Consider the following 18,593-nt stretch of genomic DNA (forward strand, 5'->3'; position numbering starts at 1 on the left):
GAAACAGCTTTTATTTTATCTGATGTTGTCAAGAACATTCTAAGAATAAAGTTTTCAGATGACTGAATTTTTTTCTATTTTTTTCATGAAAATGATAAGTGAACGTTTATCTTTTAGAGGCCCATTGTCTCTGGTGGTCTATAGGGCTTACTGCTTGGATCACCAGATGCCATATTGTTTCCACACATCATAACACAGGCACTACTGACAACTTCTCTAGGATGACCCAGAGTACGGAGGTTTGGATTCTTGTTCTGGAGTCTATTCCAGGACTCCCGGGGCCTGGACCTTTGGGGTCATGCATCCATGTCCCAGGGACATTCGTCTGTTACCAATTCTGCTTTCAGTCCTCAATGTGGCGGTAGAAATGGCCAATTGTCCAAGTGGTGCTGTGATTCAGAGTGGGCCCTGTGCCATTAGGTGGAGGGGAAGATGACAGATGGTTTGACCATACAACCCGGTCCCTTGGTCCCTTTGAAATTCCTTTTTCCCAAAGCAGGGAAGTTCCTTTTGCCCCACTTGGGAGACAATGGGGCAAGTCCTCTAAGAGCCTTTGGAGTCATGCCCTAAGGCTCTTTGGGTTTCCAGGGTAACCCAAATGGAGCCTGTGAGAGGCAGACTGGGGTTTGCCCGTCCAGGAAGTGCACTGGCCCCGTGAGCCTGCCCATCTGAAGGTGGCTCTCTGGGAGGCCACCGCCTGCCCGTCCTCCCTGCCGGTCCTCATGCTTCCCAGCGTCTCTGCTCCCTCATCCCCACCAAGACGGCAAGCGTCTCTTCCCACAGTGCTGCGTTCTGTGTGGCTGAACGACAATGGATCTCAGAGGCCAGGAGCAAGTTGTAGGTAGGTGGCTCCGCAAAGGGAAAGCCGTGTGGCAGGAAGAAAGAAGGGGATCGGTTAAGGATGGGTGCCACCTGAACCTCAGAATGGGTCTCGCTGGGAAAGAGTCTTGGCAGATATGTCAAGTTAAGATGAGGCAGTACCAACCCGATGACTGGTGTTCCTAGGAGAAGAGGGACACCAGGAGGCCTGGACACCAGGACACCTCCCCGTCTGGACACCAGGAGGCCTGGGGAGGCGGGGAGATTGGAGCAGTGCACCCTGGGCCACCTCCAGAAGCTGGAGGGGCAGGGAAGGCTTTGCCCAGAGCCTTGGTGGGGGGCTGGCCCTGCCTAGGCCTGGACTTCTGGCATCCAGAACTATGAAAGAATAAGTTCTTGTTGTTCGCAGCCACTGGTTCGTGTAATTTGTCTGGCGGCCTCGGAATCCTAAGTGGGGAAGCAGCCTGGCGGAAGCGGCCCCCCCAGGGCGGAAGGCTACTCTCTCCTCCATGCTCACTGTGCTCAGTTCCTCTTGCAGGGAAAGGCGCAGCTCCGCCAACATCCTCCGCAGGCAAACGGCCTGTCTGTGACGAAGGCTCCAGAGAGGAGGAAGGCTCACTCCCTGTGGGCCAGAAGTTCCAAGCTGCGCACGGGGTTTCCTCGTGGACCCCCAGGGCAGGCTGATGGCCCAGCAGGGTGGGCGGCTTGTGCTGTCTTCTCCCTGGGGAGCTTGGGTGCTCTTGTCAGGGACCGGGTTCCGTCTCCACCGCCGTCTCCCTGCTCTTCTCAGGCACAGCCCACCATTCCTCCGCCACCTTTCCATGTCTTTAAGAGCAGGTGTAGTGCTGGCCCGGACTCTGTGGTCAGCAAGAGGCAAGAGGCTTTCTACACGAACGTCGAATGTCGTAGCATTTACTTTGCGGCTCAGAGGCCTTTAAACAATTGCTCCTCCCTCCTGGATTCTGTCCCTGAGAAGGAAGTGGCTCTGGAAGTTACTCCAGTAAAGAACTGTCACTACGTCTTCCTGGGCCATCATCTCAGGCCCAGCCCCAGGCTCATGGCTGTGAAGGGTGACAGCCCTGCACCAGGGCAGGCAGAGGGGGAAGCCGCTCCGGGGTGCTGGGGGCAACTCTCTCTGTGCTTCGCCACAGTCAAAGCCCCTGGTGTCCCGGTGCCCAGAGGAGGAGACCTGTGGAGAAAAGGCCAGTCACTCCCCAAAATGAAACAGGAGGCCAGTTCTACTGAGCATCCTGCTGGAAGGCGAGACCCTGCACGAGAGACCCAGGTCTCTGTCCTCCCGACTCTGAGCTCCCAGCACCCCATCCGGGACCAGGCACCCCTGAGAAGAGTCAGTGGAGGAGCTGGCAACCCTCTGTCACTGGCAAGGGGCAGGCATTTGAGGAAGTGGCCCTGGCTGGGCACCACGGTCAGGAAATTAGCCTTACTGAGCCCTGGTTCCCTTATCACTGATATTGGCAAAATGGGATTGGTTAGAGAATTAAACCAGATTATCCCTGTGTGATGCCCAACACAGTGTCTGGAAATAGCCCAAGCTCAGTAAGAAGCAGTCAGTCTATATTAATATTATTAAAATCATAATTTAAGAGGGAAAAAATTTAAATTGTGCTCTAGCCATATATCTCACTTTTATGCAGCCATTAAAATGTGTTTGCATTTTGTTTACAAAATTAAATGCATGAGTGAAATTTTATGCTATGTTAAATTTTTTAGTTTCCAAAATTATATATACCGTATGATTTCATTTATACTTTAAAAAGCAGTAATAAAGTCACAATCTGAGTGATGAGATCGTGTATGATTCTTTCCTAGTTCTTCTCTTTTTCCATCTACTTCCCAGGAAGCAGAGGACCGGCTCTGTGGTTTCAAACACAGTCCATCAAAGCTCTAAGTAAAGGCCAACGTGCAAGCATCAGGTGTGCCTTCCCTTCCCAGGGCAGCCGTCCGGTGTCTGGCAAGTGGAGCCCGCTCCCTGCTTCCTGATCCTCAGGTGAGCTGTTTCCCTCCGCTACACTCGTCCACCACGCTCTTCCTGTGCCGTCTGGAGTCCTGAGGAGCAGAGCCCACTGTCTGTGACCTGAGGTCAACCTCTGAAACCGTGAGCCCTCAATAAACTCTAGTTGGGTCATTTAGTCACAGCAGCAAAAAAGCCGACTAGAGCACACTCCGACGGTCATCTTTGGAATTCAACATGGGTCGTCTCTATGTGAAGTAAAACTGGGAGAGTGACATGTCTGGCTCCACTTGACCTTGCTAATGCTGATGAAGTGAATTAGCAGAGAGGGGATTCCTGCCCCTGCCCGAGAGCACTTGCCTTCCCTCCCAGGAGGGACACGGTGACACCCTGCTCTCCCATAAGCAGAGACTAAGGGAGGTGCTGGGAGCAGCACTGGAGGAACGTGTCAAAGAGCCACGCAGAGTTACCGGCCAGCTCCCGGGGGACTTGCTGGGCACTTAGCTTCCTCACCCGTGGAGACCACCTCCCACAGGGTCTTTGTCCAGAATGTCCCCAGCACAGTGTGACCATGGCGGGCGTGTCTGGCCCTTGCTGGCCCTCCCTGGCTGCGAGCTCACGGGCACCTCAGGCCCTGGCCACTCTCTCTCTTGCCTGTGGTCTTGGAGCTGTTGCTTTGGTGGCTGGTTGAATGTGGCTTCCAGAGCGCAAGTGATGCCCAGAGGATCTATCCCCCGGAGAATGGGATGACTCTCCAACGTGCGTCAGGCAGTTTCTAAACTCGCCCTGCCTCTGGCCGGGCTTCATGCTGCCGCCCTGCAGTCAGGAACACTCTGCTCCAGACCCGTCCGGTCCCTGCTCAGCAGGGGAACGTCGTCCCTGCCGTCCAGCACGGTGGTGGGGCCATCCCTCTGTGTTCTGCTTTCAGGACGACAAGGTTGGTCACAGCACTGCAGATGTCCCCCTCTTGGGGGACTAGCCCTGGCTTGCCAGCAGAGGCCCTGCACCTGGGGAGGGGGAGGCGGGGAAGCTTGGAGACTGTTTTCCAAGAGCAGACGCCCTCTCCCGGGACACTGTGGAGCTGCAGGATCTGGGAGTCGGGCCAGCCTTAGCAACCCGTTGTTGTGTTCTTCCTCTTAAATAGGCAGGTGATTCCAGGGCCGCCTCTCAGTCCTGGGTCAGTCTGACCCAGATCTGATGCTGAGCCCTGCTAGCAGGGCAACAGCACAGCCCCTGTCCTTCCTCCCGCCAACAGAGGGGAGTTAAAGGGACTGACCTCAACAGATGCTGTTGGGGTAAGTTATTATGTTACCGGCGCAAATTTCACCAGGTACCAGTGGAATCAAAGTTGCCTCCAAGCCTGCGCCCTGGTGTGGCCGCCAGGGTTCCCTTGTTCTCAACCGCAGAGGCTCAGGGAGGCCAGGAAAAGACACTTTCACAAACCTGTTTCCGGTCAAGTCCTTTGGAACCCGGTGTTTCTTTCAGGCCTCAAAGCACACAGTTCAACCCCAGCTCTTCCTCCCGACATCCCAGGGAGCTCTCGGGCAGGGGGGCCACACGCCCAATTGAGGGACCCCGTAAACAGGTAAGAGTCACTTTTCCTGACGTGCAGTTTACAGCTCTTTGCAGACCCCTCAGGGCTACAGGAGGGAGAACGCGAAGGCCAGGTGTTTAGGAGGCCCTGAAATGCAGGGCAGGGCCCTGGGGACCCTGTGTGAGTCTCAGGAAGGCAGATGACGGCTCCCTAGGGCACCAACTCTCAGGCCTTTCTGTGGAAACTGGAGATGGACATGATTGTGTGTCCGCAGCACTTGGGGCTGGGTGTCCACCCGATGGAGCCAGCCATTTTCAATCAGCTTCATCTAGCAAGGTGCTTGGCCAGTCGTCACTGTGGAGTGTCCCAGGGCGGTCTGCAAGGCCCCATCTCGAGGGTCATGGGGAGCAGTGCTTGGAGACATTGCCAGAGAAGGCAAGGGGGAAGCTCTGAAGGCACTGTCCACACGGTGCAGTGGTGCCCTGGGCAGTGGCATAGGACCACCCAGAGTGACTCAGGTCCAGGGCCCTGGGGCCCAGACTTGTCAGTGGAAGGGAGGTGCCAGACATGGGCGCTGGAGAGGGTTCCAAGGAAGAGAGGTGAGACTGGCCATTGCCCTGGCTCAGGTGGGCAGAGGAGGCAGGGACGAGCTCGAGGAGAGCAGGTCAGCCACCCCGCCTCCGTGGCCCTGGTCTTCACCCTGTTCCCCAGGTCAAAGTGGTGGTGTGTCCAGCCCTGGAAGAGCCAACGTGTCAGGCAGCGGGAAGGACCACCTACTGAGGTCCTTGTCTTAGGGGCATTGCAAGGTCCACAGTGTCCTGCTGAGCTCCGAGGCTGGCACTAATACTGCTGGGGAAAGTGGGAGGCCCCCACAGAGCGCAGGACACAGACCTCGCCTGCCTGCCTAGCACCTGCCTCCGCCTCCCACCTGGAACCCAGATTACTTCTTCCAGTTTGTGCAGCCCTGGATTCCCCAGAGGCAGATGCAGGCTGGAAAGGACAGACGCAGCCCTTCTCCCCTCACCCACACCCCCACGGCCATGTCAGGGTCGGGCAGGAGGGAGTGACCAGGTGGTCACTGGGAAAGCCGAACTTTGTTCGGATCCAGCATGTTCTAGCCCAAGCCTCAGGGAAGCCATAGGCAGGGGTCAGGGGTAAAAGGGGTCAGTTTCTGGGAAAACGAAACTACCAAAAGGCCAGGAGAGTGAGGGGCTTTGGTGGAGGGTGGGTGGGAGAGGCCGCTGCCCTCAGACACCAGGGCAGTCCTGTGGTCCCCAGCCTTACCCTCTGCCTTCTCTCCGGTTCCACCTCTAGCCCTGTGAGTGGGGCCCAGGCAGCACTGAGGGGGGAGGAGGAGAGCGTGTGACCACGAGACCTTCCTGGAGTGTGTGTGTGTGTGTGTTGCACACTCCAGGACTTCCTGACCCTCACCAGGACTTCCTGACCCTCACCAGGACTTCCTGACCCTCACCAGGACTTCCTGACCCTCACCAGGACTTCCTGACCCTCACCAGGACTTCCTGACCCTCACCACGCCAACCAGTCTCCTCAGGGTTTTCCAGAGATCAGGGCCACCTGAGCAGGTTGACCGTGCCTCCCGCCCCCTTCCGGAGGAGGCCCTGGTCCCCAGAGACCACTCCTCCCTCAGCCCCTCTCTGCACCCCCTCCGGCTGGACAGCTCACGGAGACTTTCGGTGCCCGTCATTTGCATGTGTGCTCATGTCAAAGGCTCCGTTGAGGCAGTGGAGCTGCTGTACTTTATGTTAACAGGTGAACTGCATCCCCAGAACCCCTCTCTGAGAACACACCTCGCCACGGCTTTGTGACAAGAGGCGTGCCGTCTGGGAATCCCTGGTTATTTCCTTATCAAGCGTATTGTCACGGGGGGCACCTAGCAGACACCCTCCCTGTGGATCTGAAGTCACACGGCACCTGCGGGGTGGGCAAAGGTGGCGGCCAAGGCACTGGTCAGAAGCCGAGTCTGAGGCGGGCGTCTGCGTTTCCGTCAGGGGGCATCTGTGTACCTCCCACGTAGGCGGACGGGACCATTCGTTCGCAGTGCACAGAAAATTCCACTTCTAAAGTGAAGTATCTCGAAGGAGCGTGTTAAAATCACTCTCCGCTGTTTGCGAACGCTGCCTGGCCAGGAGTCTGTGATAGAAGGCGGAACTGCCCGGCCCCCACCCTGACACAGACTCCATGAAACCTCACAGGGGATGAGTCTGGGGCGGCGCGGTCTCCCAGCACCCAGACAGGCCTGGGTGATGTCCTCGCTGAGCGCCACCTGCCTCTCCCCTGGGAGATGCTGCTGATTGGAAGCTCTGTCAGAAAAATGGAAATAAAGGGAGGCAGGGAGGAGGGGGCTGGGAGTCTGTCCTGAGAGCCCACGCTCCTGCCCAGGGCGCCTGGCGCCCCCTGGAGGTGCCTCCTCCCAGCTCCGCTGGCCTGCGCAGGGCGTGTCCTCTTCTGCATGGACTCCGGGCCGAGCAAGGGACTGAGGCCGTTCTGAATGTCAAGAGTGCTCCCCGGGAGCAGCTTGTCGCTGCAGGGCATGGTGGCCGTGGAAAACACAAACGGAAGAGTGCTTCTTGTTTCCATCTCCAGGCGTTGTCTCCCCACCTCCAGTTACAGCTGGGCCGGAGCACTGAGCCACAGTAAGACTCCACCAGAAACGTCCCTCGTTTGATGACAACCCTGGAGTGATCCCCATGTTCCCTCTACAAGAGGGATGGGCAGACACCAACGTGTGCTCATCATGAGCTTCCAAGATGGCCTGTCCCTAACACCGGGCCGCCAGGTCCCTCCCTAGCTGGACTTTGGTCCACTGTCCCAGCTCTTCAGAGAGTCACATTCTCCTTTTTGGCACCTTAAGCCCCAGCAAGACATGGGGCAGTGTGGGGGTACTTGCAGGGTCTGAGGTCTGCCACCCACCCCTGGCTAACCTCCAGGAGTGAGGGCGTCTTTTGTTTCTGTGCTAGAACACGCATCACACAGCGCCTGGACAGTCCCCGGGAGGCGCTTCCTGAAGCAAGGCCCCTGGCACCATCAGGCAAGTCATAATGCATGGAGAGAGCCAGGTGGCCAGTCCCTCCAAGCCCCAGGGGACTACATTCTACTCCTCAGGCTCTAGCACGTGGTCAGCAAGGACCTTCAGCAGTTTGCCCTCAGACACGACCTGGAGCATCCTTCCAACGGGACCTTGGACTGTGCACCCAGCACACCAGACACAGACGCCTGCCTGGGCAGCTCCGTCCCACCATGTCGCGTCACCGCGCTCACAGTGACTTCCTCACGGTGTTCCTCACTTGCACTGCCGAGGTCAGCACCGGGTGCCACACAGAGCACATCCTCCATAGTTGCCTCACACAGACCCCCAGGGGCAGCCATGGGGCCAGGCTCCACCACCTACCAGGCCTCAGACTCCTGCTCGCTGGCAAGGTGCCCTTCTGGGAACGCCCACCCTCACGGAAGTCCAGACCCAGATGCCTCACAGAAGGGACAGTCAAGGGAGACCTGCCTCTACTGGCGCTGAACAGAGCAGCACTTCTCACCTCTCGATGGTTGCTGTCACCCTGCAGGGCGGTCTCCAGGAAGTCTACTAGCTACAAGCAGCCCTCATGACAGTAACCGGAACTGATTTTGAGTATGGCTTTGAAGAGTAGTTTGGGAGGTTTCTTCCTGTGGCAGAATTCATGCCTGTGGTGTGAACGATGGTGCCCATGTCTCCCCTCCATTCGCCACGTGCCCAGCATGGCAGAGCCCAGAGGTCAGTGCCCACAGCGGCCCAGGCAGGCTTGCTGCCACCCAGAGGCAAGCTTGCAGGTCACTATGCACCTGCCTTGGTCGCATGGAAATCGGACGACTTGAGCAAGGGCTGTGCAGGGCACAAGGAGGCAGGAAGCAGGACATCAAACCACCCACTACTGTGCAGCTGCGCATGGCCACCTGGGTAGTCGGGGTGTTTTCCAATGCGCTAAGACTTAAGATGAGTCTGCGCTGAAAAAATGGTGAATTCTCCTTCTCCCGAGGTTAGAAGAAATAGTCATTTAATGCTGCCCAGGCGGGTCTGCAGACCATGGATGTTTTCACTCACGAGCCTGCACAGAAGCCACCACAAACCCAAGAGCAGGCGTGGCGGGCGCTGCGAGGCGGTGGGAGGTGTTGCACCAGCTGTGGGAAGTTCTGGAGACCTTCCTTCCCGCTGTAGTTCATCTGTGCTGAGGCGCGGAACTACCCTGGCCCCAGGCCCAGGCCCCGCGTGGGCTCCTGAGGCTGCTCCCAGCTCTGGAGTGGGTCTCCTCTTCCGCACAGAGGTAGGTGCAGAGGGGCTCACAGTGGACACTGCTCTCTGTCCTCTGGTTCCCACTGCGCAACCTGGTCTGAGTTAATTTCCATTTTGCTCCACACTAAGCCCTTAATCTTAATTACAAACCCTTTTTGTGTTGGGGTTTGTAAAACCTGACTGGGAAACAGTTTGTTCAAGGCTATTTTAATGAAAACCATCTATCCAAGTGCAAATACTTCCAGAGAAGTAAAGAATAATTTCTTGTTTTGATTTATAAAATTTAAAGGGGGGGGGGAGGATGTAACGTTTTTCTCCAAACAAGGTTTTTGTGTTGCGGAAGCAGCCCACACATCCTCAGTGTGAGTCAGCAGCTGATCTTCCAGGGACAGTCGGAGAGGCTACAGCCTCTGGAGAGAGACGCAGGAGCCAGCCATCTCGCGAGCACACCATCTCCCGCCGCGGCCTTTCCTGCAGGACGTTCCAGCACTGTAAATGTTCATTCTCCCCCTCACCCTCCTCACTCCACGTGAGCACAGGACACAGAGGGCATCCCCAACCCCACGGGCTGTGTGTCTCAGGACGCCTTTCCCGTGTGGTCACTTCCACCGCCAATCTCTCCCACCTCTCCATGATTCAGATGTTACTGAGCTCAGGAAGGACCCCACCCCTTTGGCCCTTTCTCCTTCACATTCCTGGAGAATCGCTGAACCTTCCTGGGCCTCCCCATGTCGCTCCCGCTTTGTACATGGTAATTGGCCAAGATTAGAAAATCCACGTACATGAACCAATCATATTGCCATGGATATTTGGGGCATGTCTGCCCTGAGGATTTTCTAAGTGCATGGGACGGTGTGTCTCCTTGTCCTTTAATACCTGCTCATGTTTGTTAATGTCATCAGGGTAACGCATCATATGTGACAATTTAAATACCCATCATTATCTCCAACAGTTGAAGACTAATTATTTTTATACTAGGAATTAAACTCAGGGGCACTCCACCACTGAGCCACATCCCAGCCCTATTTTGTATTTTATTTAGAGGCAGGGTCTCACTGAGTTGCTTAGCTCCTTTTTGCTGAGGCTGGCTTTGAACTCACGATCCTCCTGTCTCAGCCTCCCGAGCCGCTGGGATTATAGGCATGTGTCACGGCACCCGACAACTGAAGACTACTTTACTGCACGGCTGTGCGTGATGACGTTAACTGAATCCCAACACCTGAACACTGAAGTTCTTCCAAGACCCTCTCCTTGAACAATCCCTGAAAGCTCTGGACACATATTAAGTGTTGCTTATTGTTTTTCTTCCTTTGCAAAACAGTTTTATGTCCTGCAACCTGCTTCTCACACTTAAAAAATATGTCATAAAAGACCTTCCAGAGAATTCTTTTAACAGTGTACAATATTCTATAGTATAATACACTCTCTTGGTGCAACCTTTTTCTTGAGGATACTCTGGCTACTTCCTGGTGTTTGCCACATAAGGGTTGATGCACATGGGTGCCCATCCACGTGTGCACTTCCATAGCATGAGGGGATGTGGGGTGCTGGGTGAACGGCAGGATTGCACTGCCAGTGGATTTGCAGAGACACCTGTGGAGGTGTGCACCCAGCATGGGGATCCAAGCTGCTCTGCCAGTTCTCAGGGACACTTGGTCGGACACACAAACCCCTCGTGTGCAGCATACAGACAAAGCAACGAGTGCTCAGAGAAGGAGGAGGACTTGCTCAAGGTCACACAGCTAAACATTTCAGAGTCAGAGCTGGGACCAGCACTCCTGAGCCTCAAGGGGACATGTCCCAGAACAATGAGCCTTCTGCTGGGGTGGGAGGTCACTACAGGGACAGAAAGTGAGCTATTGCTGACAGCCACCACCTGACACCCAGTAGCTTGGAATAACTTCCATGGTCAGGTCCATGTGGCAGTGCAGGCTGGCCTCTGCCGGGGGAGCTTCTGGTCGGAGCTAGGTCCACTCACCTCTGCGTGGCCCGCTGGGTGCTCCACCTCTCTCCTCCTCAAGGACCCAAGAGAGAGCAAGCAGAGCGACCTCCCCACAGAGGTGCACACCCTGCCCCTGTCACTTCAGCATGGTCCGCAGCAGAGAGCAAGGTGGCCCCAGACCCAAAGGGCCAGAAGGGGACGGCCTCTTTCTGCAGGAGGAGTGCCCAGGTCGGGAAGAGGCGGAGCCTTCTGCCTGCCAGCAGTGCCTGTGTGTGCAGTGGGTATTTTTCCCAGTTTCCAAAAAATTGCTTTTGTAGTGTGTTCACCAGGCTGTTGGGAAAATCACGGCTGTGTATGAGCATAAAGAAAGTGACATTTGTACAGAAACCTCCCAAACCTCTCTCAAGATGCCCGAGGTACGCTTGGGGCACCACTCTATCGGGTCAGGTCTCTCTTTATTTTTAAAAGTAGAGTCTTCAGATAAGGAAATTAATCTCTATGGCCACTTTATTCCCATTATTTGTAACACCTTATATGGAGTTGCTGATTTATCTCCCCCTTATTGCTCTGCTTGTGAGCGCTGCAGCTATACAGGACACCACTGGGGGCTTTGTTTCTTTTTCCTCTTGGCATGTCTGTGACTTTCCGTCTCCCACAACAAGCAAGCCGAGAGCAGGGCGGTGCAGGTCAGGAAAACGGCAGCCGTAAATAAAGCTCAGCGCGGTGGTCCCTTCATGTGGCCCTGCAGAGGAGGGCAGGTGGGGCCCAGGCCAGGGCAGGAGGGGCGCCCCCAGCCCTGCAGGATGTCCCTGTGGCTGGGGTGGAATGACCGACCTCCATGTCTAGAAGCTGGCATGGATTGGGGACATGGGCTGAGGACAAGCAAGACGGCTCTTTCCTGATTCTGCAGCTTGGTACAGAAAGGACCTTGGTGAGCACGGGGGTGTCAGCTAAGGCGGTCCTGGAAGGAAGGGGAGGCCCGCTGCGGCCTGCCCGAGGGTGGCCACTCCCTCTGCACTGCAGCGCCTGCCGACACACCGCTGAGCCAGGCGAGGAGCCCCAGGAAGCAGGAGCCGAGCCCTCTGGAGCTTCCAGGCCAAGAGCACAAGCTCTGAGTCTGCAGAGGAACTCTGCTTCCGTGGAAGGCTTCGCAGCCGGCTGCCAGGACTCCCTGACCCAGGAGACAGGACACCAGGGAGGGGCCTGTGTCCACTCAGGTAGGGAGGAAGCAGGTCAGTGATCTGCTTCCATGGTGACTGTTATGAAATAAGACAAACTGACACTGATTTATTCTCCTCAAGCTCTTTAAAATTCCACTTTAGTTTGAGTTGGTTCTTTACTAAAGCAAAACCAAGTTTTCTCTCACAATAATTAGCATTGGCCACCTGCAAATGAGCTTTTTAAAAAATAACGACACCAAAACCATCGGAATTCATGCCAGATCAGCTTGTGAGTATAAATCTGATGTGTATTTTACATACAGAATTTGTGTTCTGGATATTTGCAATTTAATCCTAATTCTTAAAGTAACATTAGTTCTTGCTTCACACGAGACTACGAGATATCTATGTGCTGCGGGTGACCTTTAAGCCACATCAGCAGGGCCTGTTTTATCAATGTGGACACTCAATCTGTCCTCCCGGGTGGAGCCCCCAGCTCCAGGTGTGGTCCATTTCACGGTGGTGATCACAGAACAGTGCAGTGGGCATGAGTCTCACGGGATTCCCACTCCCCCTCTCAGGAGAAGGCCTGGGGATGTCCTACAGGGCGATGCACAGGAAATCAGAGCTACCGTGCATTCTGGCTTAGCTCATAGAGAGGAGAAAGGCCCAGAGAAGCTTCTAGAAATCCTAAGGCCCCTGCTGGTTAAAGTGCAGCCTGTCGGCTTGTTTCGGTATCTCTATGCCCAGGGCCCCCAGGGCTCCTCAGTCCTCCCGTCCCCACCTCGGGGGGGCTCCCCTGACAGTAGATCTCGCTCTCACCGGGAGGAAGCACCAAGGAGTCTCACCAAGGAGCTGGAGTTCCATTCCAGTCCTGCGCCGAGGCTTCCTGGAGGTCACTGGTGGTCTCTCGGCCACACCCACCACAGTTGCTGGGAGGATTGGGTGAGATGTGTGAGCTCAGAACCTGCTGCTCTGAAGCCTTGCTCGCCCCCGGGGGTCACACTCTGCATCCTGTGTTACAGAAAAATCCTCAAGAACAGAACATTTGAAACCGCTCTCAACACGGTCTCCATGACTTAAAACGGAAGTGTCATCACTTATTCCTTTCAAAGCCTCTTTGGGGTTTGACTGGCGGCTGTGCGTAGTTGATGTAGGCGAGTCTGGATCAGTGTGCGCCAGCGAAGCCATCGCCTCTGTCCCTGCCGTGAGCGCGGTCCCCCGGCCCGGCCAGCCTCCCCTGCTGTTTCATGGTCCACTCTGTGATGAGAACACTCGGCAACTTGTCCCGTCCACACATTGTCAGGACCCCAGTGCGGCCCTGGGCTGGAGCTGTGTGGATGTCCAGGACTAGAGCTGACCTCTGGGCCCCTGCCCCCCACCTCTGCCTCGTGATGTGGCTGTTTGGACCTTGTCTCTGCGTACTGGGGCTTGTGTGTCTGGCTTCTTCACGCTGCATCAAGACCTCAAGGTCCCAAGTGACCAGATTCTATTAGGCCTTTTAGACTAGGACAGAGCACAGGCATGGTGCACAGCTGTGGCCCGAAGGCCAACCTTGGTGGCTTCTTTCACCAGCACGATGAGCCACCCAGCAGCTGGTGCCAGCATCAGGACTGCTGGAGTTTTCATCAGCCACAGGACCCTGGGATCCTGGACCACCTCCTTGGCTGAGCTCTTAACCTCTGGGAGGCTGAGGCACGAGGATCACAAATTCCGGGCCAACCTCAGCAACTTAGTGAGAGCCTGTCCCAAAATAAAGAATTAAGAAGGTCTGGGGATGTAACTCAGTGGTAAAGCACCCTGGGTTCAGTACCTGGTACCTAAAAAACAAAAACAAAACACCAAAAAAAAAAAATTCACCTCTATAAACGCAGCATCAGTTCTTAACCTTGTGGTGTGAAAATCAACTTTTTCCATTTGTTCCTGGGTAGTCATATGTGCAAGTCTGAGTGTGTGTGAAAGAACATGTGTGTGTGTGTGTGTGAATCACAAGTGTGTTTATGTGTGGGAGTGTGCAAAGCTGTGTGACTTGAATGAGTGAGTGTATGTGAATGTGAGTGTGAGTGCCAGTGTGCACAGGGGGCAAGCCTGTGCCCCGAGTGTGGCTTGTGAGTGTGTTGGTGAACCCAGCCTAACTCCAGCGTAAGATTGGGAGCCATCTCGTTACTGAGTCATGAAACGTTCATCTCTGTTTTACTGTAAAATACTGATTTCTATTTGGTCTGATCATGATTTGATGTTTTAAAAACTTGCTTGGGATTCCTGCTGTTGCCCGGCTCCTCCTGACCAGATAACCGCCCTCCCTGAAATCCCAGCTGCTCCTCGTTAAGTCTGAGACGGAATCCGAGTCTGCTCCCTACCTTGAGATGTTAAGCCACGCAGATCACAAACCTCATCTGCCCTTGCCTTACCCGTGCCAGAGCCCTGACAGCTGTGGGCTCCCAAGACACCCCCGTTCTGTAACCTTTGGGCTGTGAAAACTTCCCTGTGATCAGATCAGCTGCTGACCTCCTGGTAGGCAGCCGCTGGCCAGCTCTCTCGTGTGTACACAATCTAAGCTTGCTTTAATTTGATTTAAATCGGAGTCAGGGGTCTTTTCTTTGCATCGTGGTCCAACAGTGTGAGTGTACAAATGTGTTTAAACACATGTATGTGGATAAGTGTGCACAAAAGCAGATGAAGGCTGAGTGCCTGACTGTGTGTGTGTGCCCAAGTGTGTGTGTGAGCACCTGAGTGTGTGGCTGCGCGTCCCTGACTGTGGGGATGTGAGCACGCCCACGTGCTCTGAGGCCGTGAGATGCACATGGGCGGCGGGTTGATGGGTCTCTTGGGCTGCAGGGAGCCCTGCGGTGGGTCTTCTTTGCCCGTGTCTCCTCTGGCACTGCCTGCCTCTCGACCTCTCGACATGTTGGCCTGTCCTGACACCTTACAGGCACATTGGTGGGAGACCAGGAAAGGGGGTTTGGGAGTGCGAAGGGAGGCGGGGCTTTCTGGCTAGAGCGAGCCACACCTGCTCTGCTCCAGGCCGGCCTCCACCTGCCAGTGCCCAGTGTGCTGTGTCACGGATGCCCGCTCCTGTGCCTGAGCAGTAAGCGCTTTCCCCCAGCAACCCAACAAAAGCCCCCGGAGCTGGCCCATCAGGAGGAGGAGTCCACACACGGAGGACCCTGGCCCACAGCTGAAGCTGGTCCCCACGTTGAGAACCAAGACCGTCCACCGCCTGGGGCTGGCGCTCCCTCCCCACTTCCTGCAGTGGCACAGAGGGAGGCACTGGCTTTGTTCCCTTGGAATGGCTCCGCGTGCAGTGTGGCCCCACTCTGCAGGGACAGCCCCTGCACGCTCACTGTGGGCCCATCTGTGGGCTGGGCATTGCCTACGTGAATCCAGGTCCTGGTGCCTCAGGGCTGGACGAAGCCTGGCAGTTCTGGTGACATCCCAGGCACAGCAAATGCTAAGTGGCTACACACAGCAACTTGTCGCTTCTCGTGCTACGTCAAATCTCTTACTAAAAAATCTCTATCAGAGAGTGAACTACTCATAAGGAAAGCCAAAGGAGGGAGCCTGAGAACTGGAACAGATGACTGGGGAGAATGTGTCGCTCCTGTGGACAAAAGGCCTGCGTGGAGCCAGTGCAGAGTTCCTTTCCTGCTTAATTTTTTTACTAAGTTGGTTATAAATTTTGGAATTTTGTTATACAGCATTACAGACACCCATGAACATACTAAGAATCATAACATGACCCTACACATCCACCCCACAGCTTGAAAGAAATCAAAGCTGGCTCCCTCGGCCTCTCCACAGCCCCCCTCCGACCGAGCTGACCCAGGTGGGAGCTCAGGCTGCCTACCTGCCACCTCTAGTACTTTACGATACAGCCATGTAGCCACACGACAAATCGGGTTTTGTATATTTCAAATTTCTGTGTGGCTGATAGCATGCGTGGTTTTGCTTTGCAGATGGCTTCAATGTGGCTGTCCTGGAGCCAAGGCCACCCTCGCCCTCACAGGTGAATGGCCATCGCAACGATGCTGCACGACCTCTCTGTTCTCCTCTTCAGAGCGCCTAAATCATTATTTAGATGAAATTCTATTTCCAACCTGGTTTTGCTTCCATTTTCCCTATTCCTCACAGAGATTTTTTTCAGAAGAGACTCAGCTTAAGATATGCAAAGTTAATTAAAATAAAACCTGTTTTCCCAGGTATGAAGCTGATACATGTCCATTTTGAACTAACTTCACATAAGTTCTACTCTCCGCCTGGGGTGACTGCTGGTGTCTCTCTTTCCAGTGCTTTCCCTGTACTTATATATTACTCTTGACTCGCATAAATCTCACGCTGCCAAAGAAACAATTTCCCTGTCTTTAAAAATGCTTGAAAATACGGATTTTGGTGATTGTAAGGCATCCCCGGTGTTCCAATAGGTAAGGCCGTTTCCAAGTTTCACTCTTTCCCCCTCGACAGATGTCTAGCAAGTTCTTACAGAGTCCTGTAACTCTGGTGCTGTAGGCAAGGGCAGGTGCAGGGGCGCAGAGCAAGAGAGGCAAGCCCCCTCCCTCGCTGCTGTGCTGCTGTAGCTGAGTACCACAGCCTGACCTATGAGGCAGAGAGGTTTACTGCTCATGGCTGGGAGGTTCTGCATCTGGAAAGACACTTTTTGTTGAGGGACTCCCTGTGAGTCCCGAGGTGGCTCAGGACATCGCATAGCACAGAAGACCCCAGCTCAGCTCAGCTCTCTGCTGTTCCTCTGAAGCCACAGCTCAGGATGGGGGCCTGCCTTTATGGCCTTATTTAAAAGGACCGACCTCCAAACATCACCCATGTCATTCCCCACAATGGGCTGAAATTTCAACATGTATTTTGGGGGGACACTCAGACCCCAGCAAAGCCTGCAGCAAGACAGATAGGTACCAGAGAGACAGACCCTCCTGGGTAGGGAAGCCCCTGGGAGAAGAGGATTGGAGGTCTGTGGTCAGGAGGCCGTGGTCAGGTGCCACACTGTGGTGCCACACTGTGGCTGGGGTTGGGCAGAGAGAGCAGGACGCAGGGGGGGTAGGCGTGAAGACAGAGGATGGTAGGCAAACCCAGGTGCCCCACTTCAGTCCTCTCATTAGATGCCACCCCAAGTGCCGCAGCACCGGGTCCCGGGAAGGGAAGGAGTGGGCGCCTGCAGGATTCCCATGTGTTGAGGGGTGCAGTATCACCCGAGGTCCTGTTCTCACTACAAATGTGAGGACTGCTGCAGAACCCAGTGGGCTGGACACACAGCCAGCCTTGCTGGCCAAGCATCATGCCCCTGTTGTGCACCTGCTCAGGGGAGGGGCTGGGAAGCCCGCAGGACCCTGTTCTCCTCCTTCTCCTCCCGGTCTCCTATCTGCCCAGGTGATCCCAGACCTCTGGACTCAGCGACCCTCCTCCCTCAGCTTCCTGAGTAGCTGGAGGTCCAGCTGCCATCACGCCCAACAAGAGACCATTTTTAATGTTTAAAAACATGCTAAGAAAAAAATCACCTTTGCTATTTGAATTACACACATACATTTTTTAAAGAAAATATTTTTAGTTGTAGTTGCACATAATGACTTTACTTTTCTAATTTATTTTTTATGTGGTGCTGAGGAGGGAACCCAGTGCCTCACACGTACTTGGCAAGCGCTCTACCACTGAGCCCAGCCCCAGCTCCCACATAAATATTTAGGGAAATGCTAAACAAGAACAAGGCAAGGAGGGCCCGGCCTGCAGAGGCCCCATGAATTCCCTGGGGGACAGGACAGGTTTAGTAAACGGGGAGATACTTCATTACATGAAGAGCCCACATTAAAAGAAATTCATTCTATCAAATCAATTTTTTTAATAAATGCATCAAAAAAAATTGTAAAAGGGGTTATTCTGGACAAAAAGATTTTGGAGTTTTTTTGAAGAAATAATATTCAAGAATATCTAGGAAAATTACTAGAAAAAAGCCACTAAAATAATAACTATTTCTTCTGGGGGTGAGTGGGCCAGTGCGGTGAACAGGGGCTGGGGCTTCCCCGGGAGCCCCAGACTTTACCCGCCCTGTCTGGGCCTCTGGACAGCAGTGAGCAGCCAAGGGGCCACACTGGCCAGCTGTGGCACCAGCAGACGTAGGGGTGGGACGTGGGACAGCTGGAGTTTGTAAAAGAACTAAAGATAAAAATAACATTTTAAATCAGATGCATCGTAACACTGCAAGTAAGGTACAACCGTCTGGTGCAGCCTCAGAAGTTGACTCCAAGAACCGGAGAATTAAAAATGAACACGGGGAGGCAGGGGTCACGCACAGGAGCGGAGCCGCAGGAGGGTGGGCGTCCATGGTGGCCACATGAGGGACGCCCAGCGAGCCATGTCGCCTGACTCCCCAGAACAGCTTCCACGCCTGGGGAGGCAGGAGCCGAGCAGGCCTCTGCCGCGACTCTCACCCGGGCTCCCAGCCAGCGGATGCCACCCCACCCTGGGGGCCATTGTCCTGACAGCCATGACTCCAGCGCCCACTCATGCTTCCTGCTTCCTCTGGCCAGGACAGAGGGGCGCATCCCTAATCCCTTCACACCCACCCTGTTCTCCAGTGCTGGGGCTTTCCAGGGTGCTGGGGGACGGGCACCAGCCGGGGAAGGGTCTGTCTGTCCAGCAGGAGGTGGGCTGGGAGGAAGTGTCCTGGGTGTGTGACCTGCCGCGTGCTCGTGGTGGGGTGGCGCCCATGCTGAGGTCGAAGCCTGCGTGCCCGCGAGTCGATGCACACCTGCCTGTGAGGGAGAAAGAGGGCCCAGGCGCGGGGTGTTCCACCCGCCACACACAGCAGGTACTGACCGAAGGCGGGCGAGTCACACATGTGGGCGTGTGGCCATCCTCATCACCGGAGCCACCTCCGA

At 55.0% G+C, this 18,593-nt stretch overlaps 1 long non-coding RNA gene across 1 annotated transcript in view; it reads right to left on the minus strand.

Annotated features, from left to right (window-relative positions):
* Positions 1-11,688: 11,688 nt before the first annotated feature.
* LOC131424331 (uncharacterized) overlaps positions 11,689-18,593 on the minus strand; it is a 32,839-nt gene continuing 25,934 nt past the window's right edge. Inside the window, exon 3 of the long non-coding RNA XR_009227123.1 lies at positions 11,689-12,723. This is a non-coding gene — a long non-coding RNA (uncharacterized LOC131424331). The remainder of the gene's footprint in view (positions 12,724-18,593) is intronic.

The sequence above is a fragment of the Marmota monax genome, unplaced genomic scaffold, assembly GCF_021218885.2.
Source record: "Marmota monax isolate L192 unplaced genomic scaffold, Marmota_monax_Labrador192_F-V1.1 WCK01_AAM20220418_F8-fsc00060, whole genome shotgun sequence".
Classification (NCBI taxonomy): domain Eukaryota; kingdom Metazoa; phylum Chordata; class Mammalia; order Rodentia; family Sciuridae; genus Marmota; species Marmota monax.